General features: G+C 37.0%; 1 protein-coding gene across 1 annotated transcript in view; it reads right to left on the reverse strand.

The window, feature by feature from the left end:
* Positions 1–13,646, reverse strand: part of DSCAM (DS cell adhesion molecule) — a 355,545-nt gene that overhangs the window by 183,930 nt on the left and 157,969 nt on the right. The window lies entirely within an intron of this gene.

A 13,646-nucleotide genomic window follows, 5' to 3' on the forward strand; every position in this document is an offset into this window, starting at 1 on the left:
AACAGATGTTTCTGTCCATGTATGGTCACCCAGAGGATGCTGGTGAGCAAACAAAAGTACATAAAAGGCTACAGGAGTGAAAAGAATTTGACCTGCTTCCTTTTTTTTACATTCAGAATATTTTTATATCATCATCTGATACATTGATTCATATTTATTTGCCTATCTACAAGCCAAAGTACCACAAAATACAAAACTAAAAGTAACAATAAAGCCAGCAATAAATCTTACAGCACTTCTAGGATTAATCAATGCATTTTATATAGGTTTCATAAATCACAATCTGATAAAAAAAATGATATCACCATAATAATAAAAACGCATTCACAATAAACAGTATTTTAAGCAGGGGGCACAGAAGTTTAAAGCAGTGCCATCTGCCTGAACTAGCAGTAAAACTTTTCAGTGGCATTTAAAATACTGAAGAGAAAATGTCAAATCAACAGAAATCGGGAACTAGAAAAAAACCCAATTAGCCTATCAAATCCAAGGCAAGAGTACAGTGACAACTTAGGTACTGCAACCTGTAAGGGTAACAATTACTTGCCCGCAGCAGTTAAAGCCAAAGTGCTAAGTGTTTTGCTGTATGGTGTGCAATGTTGCACTTACAAGCACTAACCCATGTGTGCCCCCTGCTGTACAACCTAAATTTCAGAGAGCTGTACTCCACTTAGTGTACTTCTCTGGCTAAAATTTGGCCGTATGTCAGTTGAGGCTTGATTATAACTCTGCCGGTTGAAGTACTGGCTTCAACAAATTTGGGAGATGACTCTCTAGCCCAACTAGTTCAGATGCAGATACCAGTCTTCTTGGAAGAAACAAATAATGGATGGCTGTGAGGGTTGTTTGCTTTCCAAGGACTGGACACACCACAGCATAACAAATCTGTACAAAATGCTTTATTACAACACACACCTTCCCCAACAAACAGACTACTGCTCTCCACCCATCTAGGACTTGCAAGGTGATGTTGCCATGTAAATACATCTTTAATACTCAGTCCTTTAATATTTAGTTCATTCAAAAGTCTCAAAGTCTATAAAGTAGCATACAACCTTTGCCTTTTTCCAAATGTTCTTGCACAAGTTGGGATGAGGTGCTGCCTCAGTGTGGTTGTTCTTTTTCTAGTTGCTACTGAGCTCCTGGCAAAGCTCCAAGCTCCAGGCAGGACTCCCACCAGGATACGCTGCTCACCATAACATGTGGTCCTGGTAGTTGAATGATTGGGCCAATCTCCAGACGTCGCCTCCGCTTCCCCATCTGTATGCCATTTGCTTATCACCTTTCCTCCTACACAAACTTTCCCACTCTGTGTTAGCATTCATTTTTGTACGTTAAGAGCCTGGGTGGGGTGAGGCTGCCTCTGGACATTGGCACATCCTTGAAAATGCCAGGGTGTGGCTCAGTTATCACAGGCAGCTGGAACACAGGCTTAGATGCTTGTGAGTAAAGTTGTGAATTAATGAATGAATGTATGAGGGAAATGGGGTAAGAAACATTTCTGCCTGGCTGCAGCTATTTTTCCCAACTTCACTCCCTCACAATGGCTTATTGTAAATTTATCCCCCAGTTTGTATTCATGCTAGGCTTGCATGAAACCTGAGGGAGCTCAAGCAGAGAATTTTAGATCTTGATTTACAAAAAGAACCAACACTTCTTATCTTTGTACAATAAGCTCACACACTCTTTTTACAATTCCCAAATATCTGTACACTAAGTCCCATCTCACAGGAGGGCTTTCATATTGGCACATCTGGATGCTCTCCCCTCAGTGGTATTGAGGAGATGCAATGGTATTCCTTCTGAAAAGAGTTCATATAGTTGCTCAGACATTGAAATTAAGGAAGTAGCACATGTGCTTCTGAAATGTCCTATATGCCACTTTTGGAGGGCAGACATAATCTCCCCTCTAATTATAAACTCTTCGGATTGTTCCCATGTGCTACCTAGTAAGCAACTAGGAGTGGAAAGTTCTAGAATTGTTGCCAAATTTTGTACAATCGCTATGACAATTATAAGTTTTTGGACCTGATTTCTTCCCCAATGATCTCTTGTGCAGGCACGAATAAGCTTTTATTTGATACTGTGTAATATATGTTTTCCACCTCTGTATGTTTGGTCTATGAATATATATTTTAATAAACTAAACTATGTTACTGCAGATGTTTTACTGATCTATTATCAAGGCTGAGTTAAAATATTACCTTTTTTTGTTAACAATTTTGGCAACATCAAAAACTTAATTTTAGCAGTTTTCAATCAATTAATTCATGCAATTATTTAATATCCTGCTTTTCAGAATAATTTCCCAACCAAAGTGGCTTAAGAGCTAATAAATATTTGTAAACCAAAATACAACAAATATTATGTAAAAGCAAACAAAATGTTATGATCCTTCTCACGGAGCAGTGCCCTGGGATTCAGGGGAAAGGAGAATCCAGCTGAATTACTCTCCTTTCTTCCTCTCACTTCAGATTCCTTCTGTTGCAAATCTGGATTAATTTATTAATCCTACATCCTTTTATTATAGGCACTAAATTATGAGTAGCTATTTTAATGTCTGAATGGAAGAATCGGTAAAATGTTTGAATTCAGATGAAGCAAGGCCAGAGTGAAACTGGAAAAAGGCTGAAGGCACATAAAGGCAGAGATAGCAGACAAGGATTGAGAAAATACTGCTCTAAGACTGGGGTTTTCAAACTTTTTCAGGCCATGGAACCTGTGAAAAAAAATCCTGGAACCCCATTGAAGAGGTAAAGGAATAGTGATAGAAAATTGGTAATCAAAAAGCAAACTCTTTATTTTAAATGCAAAACAAACATTTCCAATGTACAAAAACTAAGACTTGAATTTCATAATTATTTGGGAGGTTAATGTTTTCATCAAAAAAAAAAAAAGCCAAAGCTTCAGCATTTTTCTTGTTGTTACACAGTAACATACAAAATGCCATCTTCTTCTCATGGAGTTTTGCACTTTTTTATTTTTACTGAAATATTCAGGACTTTGCCTTTTAAATGAAGATGTTTCGTTTCTGTATGCCCTCATAATATTACAGGATTAATATTATTGTTACCCAATATTTATTCATGTTCAATACACAGTCCATTTGGTTCATATTTCCCACCAGTCCATGTAAAACCCCAGGTGATAAAGCTCTGATCGTATTTCCATTTCTTACTTGTGTTTGAGCTTAATTTCTCAAAATTTGGGCAGTAGAAGTACCAGCAGCACTGAAATTTGTTTAGCTTTTTTTCTTTTTCTGTACCATCTGCATTGTATCAGTTTATACTCAATGATCCATATCTGGAAAATATTGATTAGGCCTAACCAAAAAACAAAATAAAAATAATGTGCACATACTGAGGAGGTGTACATCTGGGATGGGTATCAATGGCATTGATTTTTTCCGTTGTCTAGCTGAAGCCACTTAGTATGGCTTACTTAGTATGAAGCCACTCATCTTCCTTCTGCCTGCCTTTGCAATCATGATTCTCATGTATTCCATAGGAGTCCCATTCCAATGGGATTTCAGGCATATGTGTACTGCAACTGACATTGCAATCCTAAATTTATTAATTCCCACATATCTCAAGGGGCTCATTCCTAGGTAAGTGTGCACAGGATGCCTCCTTCATTATTAGGCAGACCTCCTGGGGACATGCACGTCCTTTAAAAAAAAAAATTAAAGATTACAATTAGAAAAAATACAAACTAATACAAACTACAAAAAATATAAAAATGAAAAAGAAAAATAGAAAGTGCAGAAAAGAAAAAAATAGAAGGAAAAGGAAAAAGGAATATATAAAGAAGTAACTTCCCGCTTTATCACAACAAGTATAAACAATTTTGGTAACTTATCACCATCTCTTAAAATACAACAAATGCTCTCTTCTTCCCATAACTCATCTCTTAACTATAAACAAAATCTTAAAGCCTCGTAATTCATTCCTACTCAGCAAAAGTCCATTAAGGGCTACCAGAGATAACTACATATCTATTTTAACTTTGACCAAATAAGCCAACTCTATATTCCTTCTGTGTGCTTTTAACAATCTTGGCTTTTAATCCCTTCAAATAATGTCCTCAAACTTGATTTCTTTTCATCTTCTCTTTGTCTCCTTTCAGACAATTCTTCAGAATTTTAACAGATCTCTTTTGTAAATCCAGTAAAAGAAAGTTATCCAAGTCTCTCTTCTGATTTGATAGTTGTATGTCCTTCTCAAATATCAAGACATCAACTGGTTTCATTTGTATATCCAGTATATCATCTTTATCCATATCATTCTTGTAACTTGTCATACTTAAATCCACATTCAAATCAATTTCAGTCTTATCTGGTATAACTTGTTCCTCTTCTATAACAATATTTGCACACCGTCCACCTGTGATGTTAGACATTTTTAAATTTAATTTATGAGTCCATAGTTCACAAATCACCATAAAAATATCCACCATTAAAGTGTCTTGCTCCATTCTGTACTATCATGTCAAAATTGAGTATTCTTCTTTAATTATAATCTTTAGTTTCTTCTGGTTCCCTCTAGTGTCCGAAATACAAAATCTCATCTTATGATGTTTTTTCTTCCCAAAACCCCAAAACAACCAGTTTCCCATGGGAAGGATTCTTATAATTAATTTCAGATTCTTATTTCAAATCAATCTGGACCCTTAGTCTGTTTTTAACTTTCCAAAATCAACACTCTAAACAACCTTTTGCTGTTTATTCAAAAAATAATACTTTTTTTTAATACTTAAACTTGTATCTAAAGCTTCTTTTGTGAAGGAGAAGGAAACTCATCCAGTGAATGCAATAAAAACTTGCCATTCCGAAGGGTCTTAATATTTCAAAAGCAGTTAAAAAAAAAGTGGTTAAGGCTTGGTCAAACTTTTTGTCCATAAAGGCTGAGTTATAACTGTGAACTCAGAAGGAATCTCTTGCCTCCCAGCCACATCGCAAAAACCTCAGTTCCTGCAGTCTACTCACGAGGAGCACTGCCCAGAGTGTGCATGGCAATCTCATGATCTCTCCTTTCTCCAGAGAGATTTCCCCGGCCATGATCCAGCATCCAGCTGCAATCTCCACCTTAAATGCTATCCCATTCAGACAGGAACACCTAGCTTACCATGGCTTCACCAGAAGTCATTGGGACATGCTTATCCATATACGCAAATAGCATCTGCAATGTGGAAAGCAAAGAGGGAGGGAGGGACTCACCATTATCATTCTTGCAGAGTTAGAAATGTTTGTCACTTTGGGTGTAGGCATGTGGCAAGGCAAAAGCAGATAGCTGCCTCCTGTGTGAAGAGCCTAAAAATACTAGTGACATACAGCAAGTGAAAGGGGAAGAGCAGTGTAAAGGCAGGAACAGGTGGCTGAGTGCATTTGAGGGTCCCCCCTCCCTTAGTCTCACAGAGTTAATTCAAGGGAACCCAGTTTGAAATACCCTGGTTGAGAATATCAACAGCCATATAAAGTCTGTTGAGACAAAGTATATTTGAAAATGTGCTGACCTGCTCATGGAAAAGCAAAGGGGCCAAGTCATGAAAAAGAGTGCCTACAAGGATAAAGTATGACTCCTTGTGGCAGGTAATATCCTATGGAATAGGCAAGATATCACAACTGTACAGGAAAATGTAAACAAAAAAATTGTCTCAGAATGTTGGGAGAATAAGATTACTATAAAACATAAAGCATAGATAATATCTTGCCTTTGGGAATCAGAACAACCAACAAAAGCAGAATATGGTATCTTCTCAAGCCAGAACCGAAAAATGCAGAACAGGACTTCGTTCCAAATGTAAAAGCACTTGGAGATAACATCACTTGGAAGTTATCTCTTCTTCACTCACCAAGAAGAGAGTGTCATCTGAAGATAGCTGAATGACTAAAGGGCTCTACATCTCTTCCCCCTCAAACACAAAGAAAAGCCACATTGGATTCCCCTAAAAAACCATATTGCATTTGGCAATGCCTTAAATAGTAGACCTACGCTGTAACTGAACAAGAACATAAATATTGTATTAGAACAGTTATTGGATGAAACAGATGAGTTTCTATCGTTTCCTATGTTAAAGGATAAATACAATTTGTCTATTGCTATTCAGTAGCTGTATTAATAACATCTACTGACATCTTGATTTGGACCAGTGGCATTTTCAGCTTCAGAGACATGTAATTATTAGAAATGATCACTAAATTTTATGAGACAAAAAAGCCCACAATTAGTCATTAGAAATACTTTTTATTGATCAACCAATTTTAATGCAAATTTTAATGGAACAGAACAATGAATTGGAGATCCTGATTTTGTCTGAACAATGGGAAACTGTCTTAGTATCTGTATCAAAACATTTCAATAGATCTTCAACTATGAGTTACTAAAAAAAAAAAAAACCAATATTTTGGATTATTTGCATTTGTATAGAAAGGAAATGAATAAATCATTGTATTGTTGGAAACACAATAAGAATAATGCCTCATTAAAAGGATCTTGGTGATGTCCTAATATTGGGAAGAAGAAATTACAATTATTAGCTTGACTTTGAGATAGGTTTTCAGACATTCTTTTGAACTACTGTATACATCAGTTAGGCAACAGAAATGGATTCTCCATGCTCTTCTTATTGCCAAGAGATATATATATGGTCAGTAGATTGGAGGCTTGATGTTATGGGTTTAGATTCCTCAGAGTCAGTGTCCTGTTTCAGGTTTCAAACTCACACACACACAAGTGCTAGGTGAGAGTAGCAATTTACTCAAGACTGAATAGACAACAGTAGTCAAAGAAAAGAATGTAAATCCAGAGTCTCTGGGAAAGAAAATTTCACTTTCACCATGAATGCACAGAAGAGAAGCAAAAATCCAATCCAAAGTTCAGAGAGTCAAGTCAGGTTTGTCAGCCAGTCCAAAGGTCAGAGTTTCTGGGTTTTTACATAAGCGGAATTCACAGGAATGACAGAGCAGGAGAGCAGACAGTTTTTTCCAATGGAGAAACATGGCTCAGGGCTGCCTCATAAATCAGATTGTAGATAGCTATTTTCTATTAAGATAGTTATTCCCTCACTTGGCAAGGAGCCTCATTGAGCATCTTTGCTCTGCTCTCTGCTCTCTTCACCAAGTCCAAGGGCTTGTGGGTCATGCTTCATCATCTGACTGCTCCAGCTGTTTTGATGGTGTCTGTGTTTGACACCATCCTGACTTGGTGTCTCCCGAGGCTGACATTCCACAGGTTCAGCTGGAGCAGCTTCTTCAGAGTCAGAGTCTGAGTCCTGGGCCATGACAGTCAGAGACTGAGCCTGAAGGGCTGGATCCATCAAATGGATCCATCAAACTGCCAGCCTCAAGAGTTGGCAGACAATCAGCCATCTGAGGCTGACTCAGAAGAACATCAACAGGAATCAGTGATGAGGGGCCAAATCCTGGCAGAGCATCAGCAGCTCTGAAGAGCAGAGCTGAGGCACTCTACTTGGCAACTCAAGAAGACAGTGGGCCAATGCCTATAATGGGAGCCACACCTGCATCTGGCCTATTAAAGAGCAGCCACTATCAAACAGCCTTTCATTGGGAAAAACTCAGCAACTTTGGATCTGCATTCCTCGGTCTTTACTTCCTACTCTACTTCCTGATTCTTAGCTCATTCATGTGAACTGGCTGACTAACCTCCTTGGATTTGACTCTTAGACTGTCATGGAATATATTTGCTTTCTGAACCTGTATTCCAACTGACTCTGGAATGAACCTCCTGCATCCTTCCTGGGTATGCCTGTGTTTGTACAAGTTGCTCTGCCTGCCTTTGTATTAGACTGCTTGCTACTTGCCAATAAACCCTTTACAAATCAAGTGGCAAGTCTGTGTGTGCAGTTTGAAACAGGATGCTTGATGTTACTTAGGATTTATGAATGAGCTGCATATGGACATAGAATACATATTGATAAATCTAATACAGATATGGTTAAACTATTGTATAAAATTTTATATATATATATATATATATATATATATATGAAGCCTTTGTATGCATAAGTTTTGTTATTGTTTCTGGGAAAGGGATGGATGGATAGATAGATGATAGATAGAATTTACAGTAAATATTCTTGCATATTAACCAGTTTTCTATCTATCCTGCAACAATAAAATAGTGTTATCTCATATATGATACTTGTCTAATATTTGGCTTGCCCAATATTGTCCTTAAATAATTCTACAGAGCAGAATTGATTGTCCTGCTTTATTCTGAGGGATAAAATCAATTAAACAGCTGTATTTATCTTCTATGGGTCCATAGCACTTCTCACAAGCCTTTTATGGTAATGAACACTTTATAAAATGCTTGCCTATTAATAAAGCACTCTAAATTGATTTTATTTGAAGATCTACATAGTTAGATCTGACTACCCATGCAGTGATGTAACACAACCCAATCCCATATATAATTCCACATTGATTATAACCATATATGACAGAACCAAGAAACACTGCCCTCTCCCTTAGCGGTCTCTGTTGGCCCTCTATGTCATCATTTTATGTAGCCCATTCTAATTAGTCAAGTAGTAATGCAGAATCATTTGAATCACTATGCAATTCCTGCCTATCTAACTACATTATGTAACTACTCCAGAAAGTAAATATAGGAATTAGATTTTTTTAAAGAATACTGAAACATCAGTTAATGTGAAGAAACGATGGCAATGAACAATATGAAGACAAAATTAACACTCCTTGAATTTAACTTTTTTAGAAAACTTCTTTGCCTTCTCCCCCTGACATCATTAATTTTGATTACAGGGTGAATATTTATTCAGTACAAATCTCTCTATTACTAATAACAATACCACTGAATCATTATATATGTTAATAGAAAATTCAATCTTTTGAGTATTGATTCCTAGGTACCATCTCACTCCACCATGCTCAGGTAAATCCCGAAGTGTGCAGAACTGTAAAATTAAAAAAGGAGTGAGGAAGAACAGAGAAAACCTAAAACAGGTTTTCTTTCCTGACAATGAAAGATAAGTGAGGTGGGAATGGAATGGAGTGGAGTGGAGTATCTTCAACAGAAGTACTTTCATACAGATCACAATTGTATTAGATTAAATATTATACCTTTTCTATAGAGAACCTTGCTAAAGTAAAGTCTTCAGAGTCCAACAACATAAAGAAAAGCATTGTAATTAAAAACAGAAATGTGACAAAATCCTAGTATTAAAATTCTAGGTGCTGTATTTCAAAAAGTGATAAGAAAGCCACATGGATGGCATATATATTACCCTATTAATCTTGAAAAGGATTTTTAGTCTCTGAGGATATTTTACCTAATCACTCCTGAATGATGACACTGGTGACTCACAATAAAGTCAAACCATCCCATACCAAACAAACTAGGAATTATATCAAGTTATTTCCAAGCCACTTTGTATTGGATTTTCTGGCCCCTCCAGTTGACTGAAGGCAAGCCTCCCAGATCCTTGCTATCAAATGACAAATTTGCATGGCCTGGAAAAATGCTGCCAAAACTTTTCACATAAACAGGCTATATCTGTAAGCAGTTCTTGGAAAATGGATATTACACTTTGTATTAATTGATCCCCATCTGCATACAGCAACCATTATTTATCATACACAAAGACCTTTAATTAAAAGAAGTGTATTGTACAAGTATGCAAACAAAAGAAACAATAAACGTGTGTTTCCTCTCTCCTTCAAGAAGAAAAAGCAAAAACAAGGGAGAAAAAAAAACATAACAGAGATAAGGAAAGAGGGAAAGGTCAGCTCCACTGGGGATGGGAAGGGAAGAAAAGAGAAAGCCAAGAGCAACACTGGATGGAAATAGGGTGAGGAGAAAAAGTTACTGGACAGAAAAGAGAGAAGTTGCTTAGATATTACAAAATTCTTAAATCCAGAAACAGCTCCTCCCAAGAAAAAACTCATCTTTATGCACATTTTTAAAGGCATCCACTATTGCAGTGGACATCTGCAAACATTTGCCTCTTATTCATTCCTTTGATTTCAAAAATGTCTTCTATTCTCACTAGGAAATTTAGGATAACCATCCCATACTCACAGATTTATTTGGGGAGAAAATAATTGCCTGTTCTGAAGTACAGACCCAAAGATGTGAGAAGAAAATGTAATTGGACTGTATGGCCTAGGAAACCAAAATGAAGCAAGAGAACAACTTATCAAAGAAAAACATCAACAACTTTCCATTATATGATCTTGAGCAGATACCCACCATTTTGAAGAAGAACATTAGGAATCACTTTGACTTCCTGAATTTCATTGATCAAGAACCAGAGGAACTGTGGAATGAAATCAAAGAAGTTGTTAAAGATGAATGTGAAAAAAGACTTCCAAAGATCAAGAAACTGAAGAAAGCAAACTGGATGTTGGAACTTAACAAAGAGTTTCAAAGACAAGAAACAGTATTACACAATGTCCGTAAAGACATCAAAGAAGGAAACAGACATGGAAAAACAAAGGAAGCCTTCCAAAAGATCTCTGAACTTATAAGGAGGTTCCAACCGCAAAGTGGTATGCTAAAGGATGTCAACGGATAGGTAATAACTGATTCAAAGAAGATTAAACAAAAATGAAAGGAATATACCTTAGAAGATATTCCCTACTTATAAGAACTTCTAGTACTGGAAGATGAAGTTAAATTAGCACTCTGGTCATTAGTAGGACTACAGCAATTGACAGAATACCAAGCTATGCCAACATATCTGGAGAACAGATTGGAAGTGGTAAATCTATGTACCAATACAAAAAAAAAAAAAGCATAAAAGCTTAGAAAGGCTTTTGATTATGTTCTCCATGTCAAGCTGTGGGATGTACTTAGAAAAATAGGAATCCCAGAACATCTCATTATCCTGATGAGAAACATATACACAGGACAGGAAGCTACAATATGAACAGAGCATGGTGAAACAGACTGGCTCCAGGTTAGCAAAGGAGGGAGACAATATACTCTTCCCTTATTTATTCAACTTATATCCTGAATATAAATTGAGGGAAGCTGGACTGGAAGAATATGAGTGTGGTTTTAAAACTCAAGAATCATCAATTACCTGCACTATGCTGATTACACTACTCTGATGGCTGAAAATGCAAATGATCTGCAAGTTCTAGTAATGAAAGACAAGGAGCACAGTGAAAAACTGGGACTAAGATGTGGGCAATGGTGTTCCCTGTGACACTGTATGGAAGCAAAAGTTGGACTTTGAAGAAGCAGGATAGAAAGAACATTGATGCTTTTGAACTTTGGTGTTGTAGAAGACTCCTGAGAATACCATGAATAGACAAGAAAACAAATAAATGGTTCGTTGAACAAATCAACCCAGAGTTCTCATTCGAGGTACAAATGATCAGACTCAAATTATCATTCTTTGGACACATTATTCAATGATCTAGTTTTTTGTCAAAGTCTATAATGTTGGGGAAAATGGAACGAAAGAATGAAAGATCAGCAAAAGAATGAATGGACTCAATTATAGCAGTGCTGAGTGCACTGTTGGAAGACCTGAAGGACCAGGTTGGGGCACATCCCCCTGGAGAAAACCTTTCTATGTGAGTTGACACCAACTTGATGGCACATAGTCAAACTTCTGTTTTAATGGAATTGTCTTTAAAGTCTTGGAACTTGGTTCCATAATGACCACCTTCTTCCCTTTGGTTCTCTTCATGTTCAATTGTCTATTTTGGCATTATTACAGATTCTCAGTCTCATAAAGTAGGTAAATAGGCATAAAAGATATGCTATTAAATGGTTACACCCACCTCATGGCAATTCCTACCAGTAGAAATTTATAAGGCTCACATATTCTGTATTATTTTAGGTTGTAGTATCAAATTGTCTCTTCCTTACTATATTGGGAAAAATAAAGGAAGAGGACAGAGTGTATGTGTGTATCTCTGTGTGTAAATAAGTCATGTAGTGATGAACCCATCATCTTCTACAGATTACCTTAGAAGGAACTGGGCTCTCTTTAAATGTACATTTCCTTAGCCTAATACTGGTTTATATTCCATAATTGTAGAAGGCTGACAAGAGTTCTGTCATGCTAGCTTCATTTTAGACAGGCCTTTGTCAGTTCTGGAGGGTATTGTCAGGGAAAAAAACACGTTAAACATGGGAGGCAGACACACCATAAAACAAGTCACTTCAAAGTTCTAAGTTCTACTTAAACTTTATTGAAAATAAAATGCAGCATAGAAATAAATGCAATTACAACATACAAGGTACTTACACATTGCAATGCCGACCTGCTTGTCCGAGCCGTCAAACTGACAGCTCGTTCAAGAGGTACCATTTACCTAGATGCCATCCTTTTTATTCCGTTAAACCACAGACCACATTATGACGATCAGATCATTCCCTGAACTGATGTCGACACGTGTCGTCTGTGCCCTGTTCTTGGCACCTTTGATCTCAACAACATATTTGTAACTTCCTTCATTTTGTAAGTTCTTCTTCTTTCTTGTAAATGCCCCCGCAGGTTACATATCGGTTATCTTGGCCTTACTGAATGCATTCAAACCTTCATTAAAACATATAATAACTAATTAATAATTTTCCCCTCACAGTATTCACAATACTCTGTACATCTGGTAGAAGAAAGCTTTACAAGCCTAGCTAGCAAAGTTCATCATAAAATCCTGAATCATCAGGTATAGGCAAATCTTAATGGTTTGGCATCTGGTTAGAGGAGCCATCTGTTCCTCTCATTACTATCAATCTAATTTAGCTTATAATAGCACAGAAACATGAATTAAGTGAAAATCAAATAAGATATTTGAAGCCTTCTGGAGAATAACTCCACATGTATACAAAGAATAACAATATGTCTGCCAAGACCAAGAAAAGCCTATATTAGTCAGAGATGATTTAATAGTACAACCCTAAAAATAGATTCCCTTTCTGAGCATAAACTCTGCTGGGAAACATTCAAGTGCACCAAAGCACCAGCAGGAGGGATTCAAAAAAGTCAAGATGGAGTGCACAACCCCACAACTGAAGTCTTGCTCCTTTTTCTGTGTAACACACAAAGAAAAATGGGTGGGGCTACTATCACATGGACACACCTGCCATCTTGACTTTTTGGAATCCCCCTAAGGACACCCTGAAAATACACAAATAAACCCTGACCAGAGTTTTTCTAACATCACTGTTGCAGTCTACAGTACAATATTTTATCTTTTCTTTGTTGTTGACAGGCCTAATAGCGAGCATTAAAGAGTTTTGTATACCATCCTATGCATACTCTTAATTCCTCTAGCTGCAGAGTAATGTTGAAGCTAATGCTGAAGTTAAGTTCAAATAATGTGATTAAAAAGTTCATTTAAAAAGATGACAAGAACTTTTCCAAGGTGCAGTAGGAAGGGAACGTGACTAGGTTAAACTAGAAAGTACAAGGAAAGTAGTAATCTAGGCTAGACTCAGGATTTACAGAGGTAAGGTTTTTTTTGTTTTGTTTTGTTTTTGTCTGCGCTCAGTCATTGCTGACCCTGCAGTGACTGCTTGGATGAGTCCTTGCAGTTTTCAAGGCAATTGTTTTTCAGAAGTGGTTTGCCAGAGCCTCCTTCCTAGAGCAGAGCCCAGCTGGCGAGCGCAGGAGGCAGGGTTTCCGTTGCTTCGCGCCCTTTTCAG

Source organism: Python bivittatus, unplaced genomic scaffold, assembly GCF_059951505.1.
Source record: "Python bivittatus isolate LINGU-HERP-01145 unplaced genomic scaffold, Pbiv_v1 ctg000350_np1212, whole genome shotgun sequence".
NCBI lineage: Eukaryota > Metazoa > Chordata > Lepidosauria > Squamata > Pythonidae > Python > Python bivittatus.